This window comes from Caretta caretta, chromosome 3 (assembly GCF_965140235.1).
Source record: "Caretta caretta isolate rCarCar2 chromosome 3, rCarCar1.hap1, whole genome shotgun sequence".
Lineage (NCBI taxonomy): Eukaryota > Metazoa > Chordata > Testudines > Cheloniidae > Caretta > Caretta caretta.
This window is the reverse complement of record NC_134208.1, coordinates 72,420,007-72,434,353: the sequence shown is the minus strand read 5'-3', so window position 1 is coordinate 72,434,353 and position 14,347 is coordinate 72,420,007. Positions and strand designations below refer to the sequence as shown.

General features: G+C 42.4%; 1 protein-coding gene across 8 annotated transcripts in view; it reads left to right on the top strand.

The window, feature by feature from the left end:
* The window catches only part of EPHA7 (EPH receptor A7), a 181,628-nt gene that overhangs the window by 10,797 nt on the left and 156,484 nt on the right, over positions 1 to 14,347 (top strand). The window lies entirely within an intron of this gene.

Sequence of the window (14,347 nt, the reverse complement as noted above, 5' to 3'; positions counted from 1 at the left end):
AAGGAAAATAAAACTCAGGATATATGGAATTTGTGCTAAAGCATGTTTATTAATGTATAGCACATACTCCAAATGAAACCTGAGCTACAAAGTTTTGAATCTGCATTTCATTCTCACTCCTGTGCAAATGCAGTAGATTTATTTATTTTAAATCTGTTTCTTTCAAACAGAATATATCAAAATATCGAGTGGCAGAATTTCAGTCAATATTTTTTACATAAAATTAATTCAGCTAGAATCTTAAAAATAAAAATTTGGGTTATTTATGGATTACATTGGGACTACTATGGAGAGCTTTTTATTTTGTATTTTCAGCATGTAGTTCATCTGGTAGTGTTAGGTTATTGGAAAGCAGTTACATTTCAGAGTAACACACAGGATTAACATTTTCACTCTGGCTAGTGAATAAAAATCTCAACGTAGTTTGCTTTTTGAAAACAATCTCTTTAGGTCTTGATGCTGTCACCTGTATTCATATACTTACTCTGCAAGTAAATGGAGCTACTTGGGTACAAAGGCAATTCTGAGCATAAGTGTGACACAATCGGGCTGTTTTGTTTACAGTGAAGGTTCTAGGATACTAGGTACTTTGTATAGTGAGTAATGGTTTCAAATATATTTAACACAGAAACTGATATGCCATCAGATTTTTCTTGTAGCGTATGATAGAAACATACTTGTCTGTTTGTAGTGCTGCAGAAAAAATGATGTAAAATAAATGTGAAAGTGAGAAAATACCAAAAAGTAAAACAATTGCAGGCATTGAAAAATCAAGGGAGTGACGTATATCTGACTTATTTTGGGGTTAAGACTAAACCCTGCAGTCAATGAGTTTAATGAGAGTTTTGTCTGTGTAAGGATTGGAAAAGGACTGCAGAATTTGGCTCATACTGAAAGGAAGAAAGCAAGCAGCGTCTGATCCTGAATCCTTAGTCTTCAGGAAATTCACATGATTGCCTTCAGCAGGGGTTTACAATGGAAGATTTGGTACATAGTTGGAGTGTGTGGAGTTGGTCTGGGATCTTTCCAGCTTTCTTTCAGCATTGTGGGGGAAGGGCTGAGTTTCTACCGTGTGGAGGGTGATCTCATTAAGAGTTATAATGTGAAAACTGCCCACAAAAATCAGTTCAATACGGTATGTCTAGGCTCTGTTAAAAGTATTAAAATCATTTGGCCCCCATCAGAGCACATTCTGAAACCTTCAAAGGCTTTCTCTGGAGACACTGACTTTTTTTTTTAAGCATCTTAGTTAACTCACAGTTGATGATGTGAACCATGGATAGGTCTATAATTATAATACTAATTTTCTTTGACTTTCAGTAAAGGAGAGAAAGTGCCCAGCCAAAGGGAAAGTAGGGGTAAAGGGGGAGGGGGAAGGGAATCAGTGTTTGGTAATTGGAATTCAAGTAAATTGTTTATTAAATAGGCTTCTTAATTTCTAACCACAGCGATGTTGACAAAGGAATTAAATGATAACCTGTGCTTGAGTTCATTTGCAAGAACATTGCCCATTTTTGGCCTGCTTCCAGAGCAATTGCTAAGAGAATACGCAACTCTGGAAGCAGTCCAGAGGCACATTGATAGGATTTCTCCACTTTTCTTTCAGTGATCTTGTTAAGAGTTTGAAAACAAACTCTGGCTCCATATTGAGGCAAGTTAATATATTGAGGCGAGAGAGAGGGTGGGAGGCAGCCACTCACAGAATGAATGCTGTTACCAGCTTGAAGTCCAAATGATCTGGGTGACTCTGTGGCTCTGTAGTAGTTGCGTTCTGTGATACTCGTTAGGATTCTCTGCACTTGAAGATGTTATTAAGTATGATCAACTATATAGTGACTGATAATGCAGCTGACATACTGATACTGTCACTGTTTTTGTGACAGATATTGAAAGAAACTTATCAGGATGTTGACACTAATGCAAGTGGCTATCTGTTACTGTCAAACTTTGAAACAGATCAAGCAGAAGCAGGTCGGTGCATGCTTCCTTAATCCAAACCTTTTGTGGTCCTTCTTAAGGACTCAAAGCTGCAAAAACCAGGCATTCTGTATTGACTTCATGCTAGTAAGCATTGGACATAAGACCCTGTCTTGATGGTTGAAAAAGATACCTTTTTTTTCTTCAATCATGGTGGCTCGATGGACTAAATTTAAGTTAACACCATTGAAACCCTGCTAAGATGCGGCTAACATGTTTGAAGATGTATTAGTTGGCTGGGTTGTAGCCAAGGGAGGATGGTTGGTGAGAGCATAGGCTACAACATAGTCATCTAATACATCTTCAGATGTGTTAGCCAGCATCCTAACCGGGCTTTTTGATTGTGTTACGCTAACTTATTTGAGCTACACTGGTTGAAAAAGTCATCTTTTTTGTCTCTCATGACATCACCAGTGAGTAAGTATTTGCAGGATCTTAAGAAACAACGTTTTATCTTTTAATTTTAATTTAGACAAATTTCACTCCCAATACGTTGGCAGAGGATATTTGTGTCATGTAAACAAATACTCTGCAAATAGTAGTAACTGATAGTGCTTATCAAAGATTAAATATTAAACTTGGGCACTAGTTTTCCCCTTGTGTTCTATCTCCAGTACCAAATCTTTTAATGTGTATCTATATATAAATGTCCTTATTTTGGATGTACATTGAATTATTCACATAATAAATTTGCATTCCATTAGCATCTTGATGCATAAACCAAGTTAGGACTACATTGTGCTAGGTACTGCACAGACGTATAATAGAAACTGTCTCTGCCCCCAAAGAATTTACAGTCCTAGTTTAAGGCAAGCCACAACAGCTAGGTGAAATGAAGTGTGTGTGGGGGTGGGGAGGAGGAGGGCGGTAGCGGTAATAACATAGGCCACGTCTGCACTATCTGCTGGATCGGTGGGTAGTGATCGATTGATTGGGGATCACTGGATGCGATAAATCAATCCCCAATCGCTTTGCTGTCGACTCTGGAACTCCACCAGGGTGACAAGCTGAAGCGGAGTCGACGGGGGAGCGGCGGCAGTCGATCCAGCGCTGTGAGGACGCGAAGTAAGTGATTCTAATTCGATCGAAGGTACGTCGACTTCAGCTACGCTATTCTCGTAACTGAAGTTGCGTATCTGAGATCGACCCCCCCCCCCACCCCAGTGTAGACCAGGCCATAGTCTTAGTTTTAGAGAGCTTACATTTTAAGGCTTGATCCTGGCAGTGCTTAGGAAATGGTGAGCCCCTAAAACATCCACAGACATACTGTTTCTGCTACTGTAAAAACAAATGGAAATGTTAGCACTTGGGAGCACTACATAGGACCCATTCCTGCAATTCTCACGTAGCCTATGACCTGTGCAGTGGGAATTTCACCTATTTTGCCTATGCAAGGACCGCATTTGGGATAATATTTGAATAACTGTGGTTTGGGGGAAAGGAGGGAAATTCTTTGTAAAGTTCTACTATAATCCACTTGCCATATGTTTCACATTATTTAAAGAGAAACTATGCCCATTTGCTCCTGAGCAGCAGTATGATATTTCAGAAGGTAGGAAGCACCTTTCAACATGAATGAACTGAAAAAATATAGGTGAAAATTAATTTGGCACCACGTCTGAAAATTCAGATTTCTGGAGTAAGCCAAACAGGTACAGTTTACTCTTATCTGCTTTGTAATACTATGTGCATTAGAAGAACACAACAGAATACAATTTGCTTATCCAAAAAATGGGAGAGGGCTACAACTTGTTATGGAATGCATGTCACTGAAGTGAAGGGTACATGCTTGATTTTTGGGCTGCACTGTATATTGTATGCAGCAACTTGCAACCTGCCACAAACTGCTACAGGAACTACTGATTTCTTTTGGGACATAAACTTTTGGAGCTAGTAAATGTGACTTGACAGAGAGGTCCAGTCTATGAGTTACGTTATATGTGACACATTTGTGATATGTCATTTTTAGTTACATTTTCAGGCATATTCCACTTCAGAATAATTTTTCTGATCAGTCTGTGTTAACACTGAGCTAATGTCGTAGCATACTGTTAGGAGGGACTGTACTGCTGGAGGAGCCTGCTTCTGAGACTTAAAGATTGGCCATTAAAAATCTCATAGCACTTCTAATAAGAGTAGATTGTATGAACTGTAAATCAATGTAGAATTTGGCCCAGGGTGTCTTTCTGAAGAGTTGTGGCTAACCTGCAGTTTGGGGTAATTATCTCCTGTCTACCTAAATTCCATGCTGTTTCAGTTTTCCCTGTTCCTCTTCCTTTGCACTGCTGCAAAGGCTTATACGGAGTCAAAACCTTCAAGTCCTTTGCTGGAGTAGAGTAAGTAAGGTTGGATCCGTCTCCCTCCCAGTACTCCCAGGCACAGAGCTGTATTGTATTAGGTGGGGCATTTCAGTGTGGGGAGGAGGTGTGCTTGGAACACAATGCACTAGCTGTCCTCACCTGTCTATGGTGTGACTTCAAGCAAGTTGTAGCTAAGGCAGAGCACAGGCAATTTGTAGCTGGCTCTCTGATGGCCTCTCTCCTGTCTGCACCCAGCAAAAGCTGGATGCGGCAGACTCTGCCCCACGTTCTTTTCCCTTTTCTAAAGTGTTCTGTAATGTTTCTGTGCACTATTAAACAGTTGCTGGTTTGGTCCCCAGATGTGATTCTGTTTCAGTGGTGGATGCTTCTGTGTATATCAGTTTGTGAAGAATTTATGTAGGGTTTAAAAAATGTGGCTGATACCTACTTGCTGGAGGATGAGAAAGGTAAGTACAGGGCTCTGACCTCCTGCCATCCCCAGCTGTTCAGAGGAGAGCTGGAATTTCCATGGGCTTTCCTGAAGATGCTGCTTAGGGACACCATGTTTTTATATTAGTCTTTGGCTAAAAAATGACTCAGTTGCTAGAAGGTAAAAGGATACTGGTTTGTTTTTCTTTTCCAGAGAGTTCTGGCTGCCTTTCATGGAGTGGCTAGGTAGGAGAGTTATCTCTTCCACAGCATCCTAGCTGTTATGGAGACAAGGGTTTTTTACTACTCTACTACATCCTTCTGGTCTAACTGAAGGTGGAATGGGTCTTCAGTACTGTCCTGCTCCTTTAGCCTTTTGGGTGCTTTGAGTAGAGGAGGGAAGGGGGAAGAAGTTTATTCTATTTTACTACTTCTCCAGCCTTCTCCCCCTCTTCTTCAACCCCCCCCCCTCAGAATTCCATGCTTTCCTAAGTTAAAGGGGGGAGAGGGAGTCTTGCTTGTGGTGAGCGGGTGATAGGTCCCCAACACCACCACCCTTTCAGTCACTCAACTACTTACCTACAGGCTATACCAGGCCTGTTAAGCTGCAAGGCATAGATAGGAGGTTCCTTTGAAGCATTTCCTTATGATATCTGCCCCTGAAACTGGCTACTCACAAAATCCAAGACCCTCAGAATCAATGTAGCCCATTTTACCAATTTTACCTTAAACTACCGCTCCTGCATAACACACAGCACTTGCAATGAAACAAAAGTAAGCTTATTTAAGAAAGAATAGAGATTCCATTAGAAACGAGAGAGTGACGGGGAACAAATGGTTACAGTACAAAGCAAAATCATAAAACGCAAACTAAGACCTACACCTATGAATATTTCTTTCCTTTCTAGTAGGAACAGGAGAAAATAGTAGGTTCCCCCCCAAGTTCAGTCTGTTGCAGAGCTCATTGGCTTCACAGGAACCGGGGTCCAGCCTTTCACAAAAAATACCTCTGCACAACAAAATGTCTGATCAGTGAATGGATTCAGAGTGCTTCTCCTCACTGTGTTATACTGAAAGTCTTTTGTCTTTATTCATAGGCAGGGCGATCCCCTGTCTGTTATAATGCTTCTTTTTTGTTTCCAAGTGGTTTTGATTGTTGGCAGGAGGATTCTGGTGGTTTTCCATTGACTGTTCTGTGATGGGGCAGTGGTAGACAATTGAACCTTGCATTATGTTACTTGCTAACCAGGGAGGGAGGCAACTCCCTCCTGCTTGAATAGGCCATCACCAAAAAAATCACTCCATGGTGACTGCCTTTAACTTTGAGACCTTAGGGCCATAAACTACAATATAGTTACATTCTTCCTTCGGTATTACCCCTACATACATTATGCCATGATTTTGAACAAGCTTTCAGCAGAGACCTTACATGTTACCCTTTGTGGATAATTATCCTGTGAGCAATGTATTTGATGTAATGAGTTTGTCATGTCTGAGATGAGAGCTGTTTGCAAAGAATGGGGGATCCTTTGTCAAGAAATCTGTGCCAGAGAAGCCTTCCCTGAATAATCAAAATCAGGTATAAATCCAGATTTGTGTTTAGTTGTTGATCAAATGCTGGGTATATCCACTCCCAAGAGAAGGAGGCGCACGGTGGTGGTCGGGGACTCTCCCCTCGGGGACTGAGTCATCTATCTGCCGCCCTGATCGGGAAAACAGAGAAGTCTGCTGCTTGCCAGGGGCTAAGATTTGCGATGTGTCAGAGAGACTGCCGAGACTCATCAAGCCCTCGGATCGCTACCCCTTCCTGCTTCTCCACGTGGGCACCAATGATACTGCCAAGAATGACCTTGAGCGGATCACTGCGGACTACATGGCTCTGGGAAGAAGGATAAAGGAGTTTGAGGCGCAAGTGGTGTTCTTGTCCATCCTCCCCGTGGAAGGAAAGGGCCAGGGTAGGGACCGTCGAATCGTGGAAGTCAACGAATGGCTACGCAGGTGGTGTCGGAGAGAAGGCTTTGGATTCTTTGATCACGGGATGGTGTTCTATGAAGGAGGAGTGCTAGGCAGAGACGGGCTCCACCTTACGAAGAGAGGGAAGAGCATCTTTGGGAGCAGGCTGGCTAACCTAGTGAGTAGGGCTTTAAACTAGGTTCACCGGGGGAAGGAGACCAAAGCCCTGAGGTAAGTGGGCAAGCAGGATACCGGGAGGAAGCACAGGCAGGAACGTCTGTGAGGGGAGGGCTCCTACCTCATACTGAGAATGAGGGGCGATCAGCACGTTATTTCAAGTGCCTATATACAAATGCACAAAGCCTTGGAAACAAGCAGGGAGAACTGGAGGTCCTGGTGAAGGCAAGGAATTATGACGTGATTGGAATAACAGAGACTTGGTGGGATAACTCACATGACTGGAGTACTGTCATGGATGGTTATAAACTGTTCAGGAAGGACAGGCAGGGCAGAAAAGGTGGGGGAGTAGCACTGTATGTAAGGGAGCAGTATGACTGCTCAGAGCTCCGGTATGAAACTGCAGAAAAACCTGAGTGTCTCTGGATTAAGTTTAGAAGTGTGAGCAACAAGAGTGATGTAGTGGTGGGAGTCTGTTATAGACCACCGGACCAAGGGGATGAGGTGGATGAGACTTTCTTCTGGCAACTCGCAGAAGGAGGCAGTGACCATTAGTTGGTCGAGTTCAGGATCCTGACATGGGGAAGAAAGGTAAGCAGCAGAATATGGACCCTGGACTTCAGGAAAGCAGACTTTGACTCCCTCAGGGAACTGATGGGTAGGATCCCCTGGGGGAATAACATGAGGGGGAAAGGAGTTCAGGAGAGCTGGCTGTATTTCAAAGAATCCCTATTGAGGTTACAGGAACAAACCATCCCGATGAGTCGAAAGAATAGTAAATATGGCAGGCGACCAGGTTGGCTTAACAGTGACATCCTTGCGGATCTTAAACATAGAAAAGAAGCTTACAAGAAGTGGAAGATTGGACAAATGACCAGGGAAGAGTATAAAAATATTGCTCAGGCATGTAGGAATGAAATCAGGAGGGCCACATCGCACCTGGAGCTGCAGCTAGCAAGAGATTTTAAGAGTAACAAGAAGGGTTTCTTCAGGTATGTTGGCAACAAGAAGAAAGCCAAGGAAAGTGTGGGCCCCTTACTGAATAAGGGAGGCAACCTAGTGACAGAGGATGTGGAAAAAGCTAATGTACTCAATGCTTTTTTTGTCTCTGTTTTCACGAACAAGGTCAGCTCCCAGACTGCTGCGCTGGGCAACACAGCATGGGGAGTAGGTGGCCTGCCCTCTGTGGAGAAAGAAGTGGTTAGGGACTATTTAGAAAAGCTGGACGTACACAAGTCCGTGGGGCCGGATGTGTTGCATCCGAGAGTGCTAAAGGAGTTGGCGGCTGTGATTGCAGAGCCATTGGCCATTATCTTTGAAAACTCATGGCGATCGGGGGAAGTCCCGGACGACTGGAAAAAGGCTAATGTAGTGCCAATCTTTAAAAAAGAGAAGAAGGAGGATCCTGGGAACTACAGGCCAGTCAGCCTCACCTCAGTCCCCGGAAAAATCATGGAGCAGGTCCTCAAGGAATCAATCCTGAAGCATTTACACGAGAGGAAAGTGATCAGGAACAGTCAGCATGGATTCACCAAGGGAAGGTCATGCCTGACTCATCTAATCGCCTTCTATGATGAGATTACTGGTTTTGTGGATGAAGGGAAAGCAGTGGATGTATTGTTTCTTGACTTTAGCAAAGCTTTTGACACGGTCTCCCACAGTATTCTTGTCAGCAAGTTAAAGACGTATGGGCTGGATGAATGTACGATAAGGTGGGTAGAAAGTTGGCTAGATTGTCAGGCTCAACGGGTAGTGATCAATGGCTCCATGTCTAGATGGCAGCCGGTATCAAGTGGAGAGCCCCAAGGGTCGGTCCTGGGGCCAGTTTTGTTCAATATCTTCATAAATGATCTGGAGGATGGTGTGGATTGCACTCTCAGCAAATTTGCGGATGATACTAAACTAGGAGGAGTGGTAGATACAGTGGCAGGTAGAGATAGGATACAGAGGGACCTATTCAAATTGGAGGATTGGGCCAAAAGAAATCTGATGAGGTTCAACAAGGATAAGTGCAGGGTCCTCCTGCACTTAGGACGGAAGAACCCAATGCACAGTTACAGACTAGGGACCGAATGACAAGGCAGCAGTTCTGCGGAAAAGGACCTAGGGGTGACTGTGGACGAGAAGCTGGATATGAGTTAACAGTGTGCCCTTGTTGCCAAGAAGGCCAATGGCATTTTGGGCTGTATAAGTAGGGGCATAGCCAGCAGATCGAGGGACTTGATCGTTCCCCTCTATTTGACATTGGTGAGACCTCATCTGGAGTACTGTGTTCAGTTTTGGGCCCCACACTACAAGAAGGATGTGGAAAAATTGGAGAGTCCAGTGAAGGGCAACAAAAATGATTAGGGGACTGGAACACATGACTTATGAGGAGAGGCTGAGGGAACTGGGATTGTTTAGTCTGCAGAAGAGAAGAATGAGGGGGGATTTGATAGCTGCTTTCAACTACCTGAGAGGTGGTTCCAAAGAGGATGGTTCTAGACTATTCTCAGTGGTAGAAGATGACAGGACAAGGAGTAATGGTCTCAAGTTGCAGTGGGGGAGGTTTAGGTTGGATATTAGGAAAAACTTTTTCACTAAGAGGGTGGTGAAACACTGGAATGCGTTACCTAGGGAGGTGGTAGAATCTCCTTCCTTAGAAGTTTTTAAGGTCAGGCTTGACAAAGCCCTGGCTGGGATGATTTAATTGGGGATTGGTACTGCTTTGACCCCCTGAGGTCCCTTCCAACCCTGATATTCTATGTTTTTAAATTATGAGGATCTCCAAAGTACTCCCATTGCTGTCCAGCTGTGAGATCTGCACATTGGGGATACATACTTGTGATGTTTTTCTGAGCCTTTTCCTGCACTGTTTCCCCGAGGCTTTCCTCCTTCCCTCTCTAATCGAGAAAGTAGCCACAGGCTCCCTCATTGCAGCCCTTTCTGGTGACAACTTCCTGGCTTTTTACTAGCACTGTCTGTTCCTTCTCAGCTGAGTTCCTTCATAAATCAGGGGTTACTTAGGCCACCTGATTCTCTTCAAGTGTGGCCTATCTGCTTAGTTGGCCCTTGTCAGTCTCATTAACCATTTCCAGGCTAGTGTGGAGTGAATACCACATCACAGATGCCCAGAAAAATGGGAGTTAAATGTGAGGATTTCCCAGGCTAAAGAATTTTAGCTTAAGAGTGAGCAATTACAAACTTGATGCTCACCTGGTGTGAATCATAAAATGTAGAATTCTGATTCAGTGGATAAAATGATTTCTGTTTTCACTTTTTACATTTGTTTAGAGCGATCAATGAGTGAGCTAGGGTGCGGGAGACAGGGTGTGTGTGTGGTGGTAATGGGGCTAGAAGGAGCTGCAAGCCAGGAGGAAGGAAGCAATAGAGAGGCTGCAGAAGAGTGGAGAGCAGAGAGTAGTTGTTTTTGTGTTTTCTCAGGAAGGATGGGGGAGCATGTGTGTGTATATATAAGACCTCTGTCACTTTGGAGTCCAAGTGCAGATAAATGTGTAAATGTGTTTGGGTAAATCATTTTTGAAATAAAGATGGGGCAGTGGGGGAATAATAGGGATATATGGAAACAAAAAAAGAAAAGATGCAGGAGGTGGTATTTGTTAAAAAAGTGAGTCCATACCTGCTATGTGTGGCACAGGAGTTGAAGGCAACAGAAGTTTCATGTGCAAAGTTTTTTCGTAATTGGGCTAGTGTTTTAAGAGTTTTGTTGTATTTCAGAGCTTCAACAGTGTATGACATGAAATCATGTTTTCACTTTGTCCCAGCTGTCAGTTCATTAGTATTGATTAGCTCAGGAATTCTAAGAATACCTGGCTCTTATTACCTGAGAAATTATGGACGTTGTTCTTTCTTTGATCTTTATCTGGGCCTGCAGTTGCTATTGTTTTATTACCACTGAAGATTTTTAGAGTAAAAAATAAGTTATTGCTCCCTCACTTCAGGCATTAATAGTATATGATTTAAATGTTTTCCCTCCATTCTGCAAGCCCTGTACCGCAGTGATAGTCTGGTTGATTTAAAACACTAAGATGTTCAGAGAGTGTGAATGTATATTCACTTAACGTGAAATACTATGAATTAAATTATTTTAAACTACTGTGTCTGCAAAAGGCAAACTGGAATTTTCTAAGTTGATTCCCTTACTGAAATATTTCAGTAGCTTTTATAAATTGAATAATTTTGTTTTACATTTTATTCTTCTGTACATATTAGAACTCACACTTTTTAAATATACCTTATTAATCAGAACTAAATTTTTGTTGAGATCAGAAGAGAACTAAGAACAAAACCTGGATTTTAAAAAAAAATCTAGTGTCAGTTCAAGGGCTCATAATAAATGTGAGAGATCACTCATGTAATTGGAGAAACTTCATCTTTGCCATTGTAAGTCTTCACTAAAATGTGGTGTTGTGATTAACTTTTTCATGAAGCCAGAGAAACAATGGTCAGCTCCTATTTAATTCAGTGTTACCTGTCATTTAATTCCCTGAAGTGACCTGCTGTTTGCAAGAGTTTCCTTACCAGACAATGAGTGAACTACCCAACTTCTCCTTTGGCCTTGAGCTAGTGCAGTGCAGGTGGAAACAACATGATTCATAGATTCTATGGCCAGAAGGGACTACTGTGTGACCACCTAGTCTGACCACCTGTATAACTCACGCCATAGAACTTCCCCAAAATAATTCCTACAGAATATCTTTTAGAAAAAAAGCGTCCTATCTTGATTTAAAAACAGTCAGTGATGGAGAATCCACTATGACCCTTGGTAAATGTTTCCAATGGTTAATTACTCTCACTGTTACAAATTTATACCTTATTGCATAGAGCTATTTTGAGAGCTGTGTTGTTCTAAGTTTAACATACACTTAAAATTTCATTGATAATTTAACAGTTCACTAATTATTAAAGTTTAAATCTCATTCAGGAGCTTTCATTCCCTCACATTTCAAACTCCTTTAATTTTCCATGACTGTCATTGAAAGCATTTAGTCCCTTAAGGCAGTAAAATGATTTTCTTATAGTGTGTGTGTGTGACCCTTTCTCTCTGTCTCTTTCTTTCTGTTGTAGTTTATAACAGAAAAGTGTTCTCAGAACTTTTCCTCTCAGGACCCTCTTCAGACATGTGCCAAACATGGCAAAATCTGCCCAGAGCTTAAGGGGGCTCTTTTGGCAGGGCAGAAGAGCATTTTTTTAAACCTTTTCACCAGCAACTGCTTGTGACTCTGCTTGAACCTCTGTAGTACAAAAATGTTGCCCAACGCATTGAACAAATGACCAACAGTTGGGAAAATACACTCATGGCTTCTTGATGACATTATGATTCCCTCATGGAGGTAATTTATTATATCCTTTGAGCAATAATTTTCCTCATACAGTAAAAGCTTCTGTCTTTGGGCCTAAATCTAATCTCGCGTCTAGTGGACTAAATCAGGAACAGCCCTACTAAAGGCAAAGAAGTGTAAAAGTGGTGTAAGTCAAATCAGACTCTGACTCAGTTTTTTTTACAGCCCCTATGTATTTGTGTGGGTAGCCCCATTGACTTCATTGGAACAATTTATGAGGGTAAAGTTAGGCACATGCATAAATGTTTGCAGGACTGGAGCTTAATATTGTGGTTTTTTGTCTTACATGTACTGCAGCTGTAGTAATCCTCTGCTGCTGATTCTGTTTTAGATTATAGCTTCACGTGATCTTTTTAGATAATAGCAGATCTACTGGAATAATAGCATCAGCCATCTTGAATGAACGGATAAATGTTAATTAACATTACTACCAATTGTTATAGTTTCTGGTGCTTCATATTTACTTCAAAATGTGTTATATGAGAGCTAGGTTATTGTTAATTTTTTTGTTTTTACGCAGAATATTACTGTGCATATCTCCTGGTGCATAAGAGTACCACAGATGGTGTGACAAGTGGGGAGTAAATGTTACGGTCAGATTTTCAAAAGTTGATTTTTGAAATTGTGCACTCAGTTAACACTATGTAATTTTTACTTGTACAATTTTAGAGAGAAATTTTAAAAAGTAATCCCAAAATATTTCCAATGGAATTTTTTTTGCCATATATGGTGCAGCTACAGTGGGCCATAATGATGATTTTTTTTTCTTTTTGAGGACATTGGAGTTTTGGGTGTATAAGGCCCAATCCTACAAACTCTGTATTTAAAGAAATGTAATGATGGGTCATAAACTATGTAACTGAAGTCGACGTAACCTATGTCGACTTACTGCGGTGTGGTCGCCGCTCCAGGTCAATGGGGGCTGCGGGAAGCGGCGCGGGCTGAGGCATGTGGTGGGAGCTGGAATCGGCCGAACCTGCGAATGCAGCAGGTAAACAAACCGGCCCGGCCCGCCCGGGGACTTACCCTGGCAGGCCACATGCTAAAGATTGCCGATCCCTGGACTATTAAGTTCTAGTCTGACCTTCTGCATAACACAGGACAACGTCCAGTCCAATGTCCTGCATCAAGCCTATAACTTTGGGTTGAGTTAAAGTATATATCAGGGATCGGCAACCTTTGGCATGCGGCCTGTCAGGGAAATCCGCTGGCGGGCCGGGATGGTTTGTTTACTGGCAGCATATGCAGGTTCAGCCGATTGCAGCTTCCACTGACCGCGGTTTGCTGTTCCAGGCCAATGAGGGCTGCGGGAAGCGGCAGCCAGTACATCCCTTGGCCCACACTGCTTCCCACAGCCCCCATTGGCCTGGAACGGCGAACCATGGATAGTGGGAGCTGCGATCGGCCGAACCTGTGGACGCTGCAGGTAAACAAACCATCCCGGCCCACCAGAAGATTTCCCTGAGGGGTTGCATGTCAAAGGTTGCCGATCCCTGGTATATATCTTGGAAAGACATCCCATGTTTTAAAGACTTCAAGTAATGTAATATCCCATGCCCTTAGGTAAATTGTTCCAGTGGTTAATTACCTTTACTGTTAAAAGTTTGAACTTTATTTCTAGTTTGAGTTTGTCTGGCTTTGGCTTCCCGCCATTCGACCTTGTTTTCCCTCTCTCTGCTAAAGTAAAGAGCTTTGTACTATTAGAAATGTTATCCAAATGTAGGTATTTATAGATTGTGATCAAGTCACCTCTTAACTTTCTCTTTGATAAACTATATAATTGACAGGTTTCAGAGTAGCAGCCGTGTTAGTCTGTATCCGCAAAAAGAACAGGAGTACTTGTGCACCTTAGAGACTAACAAGTTTATTTGATCATAAGCTTTTGTGGGCTACAGCCCACTTAATTGGATGCATGCAGTGGAAAATACAGTAGGAAGATTTTATATACACAGAGAACATGCAACATTGGGTGTTACCATACACACTATAACGAAAGTGATCAGTTAAGGTGAGCTATTATCAGCAGGAGAGGAAAAAAACCCTTTTTGTAGTGATAATCAGGAGGGCCATAATTGAGCTTTCACTGTAAGGCAGGTTTTCCAGACCTTGAATCATTCTGGTAGCTTTTTTCTGAATCCTTTCCAGTATGTTAACTGAGGCACCAGAACT